Raw genomic sequence first — 5,763 nt, forward strand, 5'->3', positions numbered from 1 at the left:
TGAACTCTGACAGTGGTGAAGATAGAGATCAAATACTTGGCAATGGACTCCACAGGACTTGTCAAAGTATTGATGGTGGGAATGAGAAAGTTATAAGTGAATTGGGACGACTTCCAGGTTTCAGGCTTGGGAAATGGGTGATGATGAGGCCATATTCACTGGAAGAGAAGCAGGCTGAGTGTTGAGAAGACAATGGGACAGCTCTGTGCCTGGTGAATCTGTACTGGAACAGAATGAATATTCAATAATATTTCTTTGAATATGTGCATTTCTTACTTGTTTGGGTCAGTTTTTCAACACTGTGACCAAAAGATGTGACAAGAACAATTTAGAGGAGGAAACATTTATTTGGGGCTCAGTTTCAGAGGTCTCAGTCCACAGATAGCTGACTCCATTGCTCTGGGTCTGAGGTGAGGCAGAACAACATGGCGGGAGTGCATAGTGGAGGAAAGCAGCTCAGGACTTGGCAATTGGAAAGCAGTTAGAGTTCTGATCACCAAGGACAAAATTTATACCTAAAGGCACACCCCCAGTGATCTACCTCCTTCAGGCACACCATACTGCCTACAGTCACCACTCAGTTAATCCATTCAAGTGGATTAATGCACCGATTAGGTTAAGGCTCTCATAATCCAATCATTTTACCTCGAAACTTTCTAGTATTGTACCACACATGAGCTTTTGGGAGACACCCCATGTCTAAACCATAACATTACTCCTTCAAAAAGAAGAGAAATGACCACTTTCCAATATCTGAGACATAAAAAATGTGCAGCGATTTTCTGAATACTATCATGTATCAATTAGAAATTTAAATAATAAAGATTCAATGCTCATGTGAAGTTGTACTCTACTAGAATTCTTTATTATTCAGATCCTGATGCTATGTCCTGAACATTGGGTTAGATTCCTGGTTTTACCTGCTTCAATTATAGCTGAATTTGCTACATTCACTCGATTCTGAGCCGACATCAGCATCCACAAGTTTGGTTCGCATCCACAATACCCAATGAGCAGGTCTCCTAGGAAGGCTCAATCAGCCCCTCTTTGACCCCATCCAAGATTCTGCAACCCTGATGATCATCTGGTTCACTTGCTCCAGCCACAATCCAGACATTGCCTCTGGGCATGGGTAGGCAATCACTTTCTGAGGTTGCAAATTATTCCTAATGAGGTAATGCTCATCAAGTGACTCTCAAAATACATTATTGTTCTCCTCCCGAAAACTTCATACCAAATCAATTGTTCGGTATGTGAAAAATAGTGTTTGTTGAATGAGAGCTTGGATGATAAACATCAAATGGAGGCCATTTAAAAAATAAAACTCATTACTCTATCAATGCACCTTAAGCTTACACATTTGTGATTTTTGAATAGCCCCCATGTTAATGTAAATATGCTATCTATAGTGAAGAACATAAATGTGATGGTGAGCACAATTTTCACTATCAACTGAGTGGAAATAGTCAAACTCATCACATATTTCTAACCTGAGAATTCAACATATACTTTTGAAAGAAGCAATGATAGCCAGGGAAGCCCATCTGTGACACAACTTCCCAACACTAACATGATCATGATTCTTTTCTCAGACATGAAAAATGCAGCAGAAAAAGGAATAACACATTTTTAATTAGAAACATTCAGAATTACTCTTAATTTAATTCAGCTGCCCAACAGCCATGATTAGATTTGCATCATGATGTATCTTCAATACTATCTATTTTCATAAATGTAAACTTTCCCAAATATTGTTCTGATGGATCCTGATGTTTTAAAATATATCCTATTGTCCTTTTCTGTGCAGTAGACCAAGCACGGAGTGTTCACTCCTATATCATTGTCACCATACTATCAGACCAGATGGCTACTTCATCACAGAATCAAGAATTAAGAAAAATTTATGTTCTTTCTTGCTCTAGAATGTGAAAATAGAAAGCGTTTGCTGCTCATGCACTAGGAAGAGCAGCTCACCCAGCAGAAAGAGCCGGGTTGGAGGGCGTTTGGTGCTATAGATGCATCGTCATCAGGAACTGGATTTTATTCTATGGAGACCTGAACTCTCGGGTCACAGAGAAAATTGTCAAAGCACATGAGTTGCTGCTTCACCCCCTAACCAAATTAAGCCTGGAGGACCTCTTTGTTAAGGAAAATAAGTTGCAATAAAACAGTTCTAAAATGGGAAAGATTATATCTGAACTCTCCATTGTTTCATAGTCAAGGATTTCTCCCTTCATAGGGGAAAAAAAAAATGCACGAATGCAGGTTTAATATTCAGAGCAGTTGTTTTTGTGTCTGTGAACATTAAATGTTAGAAACGGAAGAGCTATTTATCCTCAGCCTACTGAAGAGAACAAGGGAAATTTCTCTTTATTGGTCTATAAATAAGCAAAGTCTGAACACACCCTTTATTGGGAGAAGAGCCCAGGCAACTCATTATACATACCAACTGGTTCTCAGTGTCCCTTTATCTGATATTGCCATAAGCATGCAGATGGAGGCATAGATGAAAGATTGTCCTCTCAAACTATCAAAAGCATTTAACCCCGGGATCAACGACTATCCCCTAGGTGACAGAAAAATGCTTATAAAATCATAAACACTTCTGATTAACAGGTGTTATTGTTGAGAGAAAGTTAAGTGCAATATCATTTAACGCAAGCTCTGAAGTGACAGATCCAATGATCACTGGTCTTTGTGTTGTAAAATCACTTATCAACAAAGTCATGTGGGGCATTTGGCTTTGTCTATATAGTACCAAAAAATACTGGCTAGTTCAGTAAAAAAAAAAAAAAAAAAAAAAAAAAAAGAGAGAGAAAACATAAAATACAAACCTTTCCCAAAATAAGAGTAAAGATACCTGTTCAAATTCTGCAGATCAAAGACCTGGTTGCATTAATTTTTATATATCAATTATTTGTGGTTGTGAACATGTAGAAAAGCCATTGGAAATGTGTCAATTATATGGTCAATATAATCTGTCCTTACTGTTTGAATCTGTTTAATTTGTTCATGTGTATTAGTTTTTTTCAGATTACATAGCCCACAAAACAGATAGACTAGGGGAATTTAGTTGTGAAGGCAAAATTAAAAGACCATCAGTGTGAAAAGTGAGAACAGACAAAAAGCTTAACAAAGTGGAAAGAACAACAGGCAGCCAGCAATAATTGTGTTCCTTTTCCAAGAAAGGAACTCTATCTGCCTTCTCCCTGTGCGTGATTTGAGTCCTATACTCATATTAATGATGATACCTCTTCCATCAATATCTTGGATTATTACCAGTGTCTGGGAGAAATTTTATTGGCTGCTGCAGTTCATTGAGAATTAATTGATATGACACACTTACTCTACATGAACTTGGAAAAAAGTCTATCGAGTGAGTGATTTAATTCATTTTATGTTAATTATAAATTATGCCAGGAAACATGATTATGGATGGACTTGTTTCCACCTCTCAGTTTGCATGTGTGAGCAGTTTGTACTTCCAACATGCAGGATGCCCTGACTTTGACTGACGGACTAACACCTTAGGAAAGGCATTAATTTGGCATTCTCACTAATATTCACAATGTGGCATGTTCTTAAACAAATTAAGCCAGGAGGAGGCAGCAAAATGGCCCACTTATCTTTATTTGTAATTTAACCAACATTATGAGAGACAACCTCCACATTGGGCAATTTAAAATTTTTACTCACACGCTGTATATATTTAAATAATCTCCTAAGTGTTTCATAAAACTGAAAAGGAAGAGGGTGGGGGTGGAACTGCTGCCAAATCAAACAGAAAATGAAAGATTATTTCAGAGAGAGAATGTAAAGAGTTGCGGGTGCACATTAAGGCGGCATCCTGAAAAACTCCTATTTTCATTTCCTGTGCAATCCTGCCGATGAGTAGATTCCCCTCGGTTTTCTCCCTCTCAGCGAACACAGGCTTGTACTTTTATTAAAAGAAGTCCATCAGGATAGGAGTCGTTGTTATGCAGAAGCGGTAACTCACATAATGGGGGATGGCATTTCTTTCCACTCGTGCTGGTCCGCTGGTTCTAATAGCAACCTGGAGCTCAATTTCCTCCTCAAGAACATTGCATTTCATGTGGAATGTCAATTATTAAAATGCAGTGTCCCGTGTCTTACTTCTCACTAGATGAATTCATTTGCAAAACTTGCTAATTTATGCAAATGATCCTTAACCTGTAACTGCCTGGAATCTATTTCACTGCTCTGAGCTTTTGGCAGCTTGGAGCTTAGATGCAGGAAGGAAATCCATTAATGCCGAATTTGTCAGTTCTGTCATCATTATATTGGTTATTGAGTTGTTAAAAAAAAAAAAAAAAAAAAAAACCAAAACACCACCACCAACAACAGATAAAAATGTGTTATTAAGTGGAAGCCAGTTGTCAGCCAGAGCTGAAAAATCTGGAGATTAAATTAAAGATAAACCAGAATGAAAGGATCTGATACCTGCATCTCCTGACACTCCTGAGTAATGTTAGAAGCTAATGACCTCTTTTCTGGAAGAAACTAACTGGTTAATAACCCAAGGAGTGTCTATCAGCTACTGACTAAGACAGATACAGATAGTGGGCAGATAAGAAATTTCTTCTTGGGATTAAGAACCAAACTAGCCCCCTGTTTACAGAACACGAGGCACAAAGGAACTGTGCGTAATTTTTTATTTCAGTCATACTTACATGAAAGAGAAGAAAGCCAAAAGTGATGGTTGTCAAGCAGAGGATTCCATGTATGTGTGTGCACCTGTGTGTGTGGATGTAGAGTAAGACAGGGACAGGTGGGCCTGGCTGGTGTTCCTGTGCCTCAACGTGTGCTCCCACGCGTACCCCTACATCAAATCCTGAGGCTCTCCTTTAAGTCAGCTGGATTCTGTGGGTGCCTACATTAATGATGCCATATTTAAATGAACAGTTCAGAAAAGATATAATGTGACTTTTGCCCCCACTGACCCCCACACAGTCTCTTTTTTTTTGAGATTGTTCTTGAAAACATAGAAGCTTCTTTTTCTTTTCCTTTTCAGAGGTCAGAAGGATTTGGATTCCTGACCTGGCTTCCGGGTCCACAGGACACAGATCCGTGTTTTTAGTCTGTGTTCTTCATCCCCACATATTTAGGAAGAGCAGTGAGCTTCCTAGATTAGATAAGCAGGAGAGAGCAGCCAGTCATTTGTATGGCTTGTGCACGTGTGTGTGTGTGTGTGTGTGTGTGTGTGTGTGTGTGTGTGTGAGAGAGAGAGAGAGAGAGAGAGAGAGAGAGAGAGAGAGAGAGAGAGAGAAAGAGAAGAGAGAGAGGGAGGGAGAGAGGGAGAGAGAGGGAGAAATACAAGTGAGCTCTAGTGTGGACACTCACCCTGGGCCACTGATGAAAACTGTCCAGCAGCCCCTGAAGAATCCTGTGTTACCATCATGGAGGCCACCCTCCACTGTCCTGGGGGACTCCCTTTGCCCTGCTGTGCATGGCCTCTGACTCATCTGGATCTCTGTCATACATATGTGGTCGCAAACTGTCCTTCTATCCTGCTGTTCTCCTCACTCTTTCAAGTGTATCAATATTTGCAAAGTAGGAGGGGGCATTTGTTTTGAATATTGGAATGGATTCTTTCAACTCCACAGTGGATTCCAATTAAAAGGGGGAAAAAAAATCTGCCCTGGGTAAAATGTACAGTTACTACTTCAAGGACCCATCCAAACTCTGGAGAATAATCAGGGAGAACATATTTAATCACTCACTTGCTCCTGTTTCTTCCAGAAC

The sequence above is a fragment of the Sciurus vulgaris genome (genome assembly GCF_902686455.1).
Source record: "Sciurus vulgaris genome assembly, chromosome: 3".
NCBI lineage: Eukaryota > Metazoa > Chordata > Mammalia > Rodentia > Sciuridae > Sciurus > Sciurus vulgaris.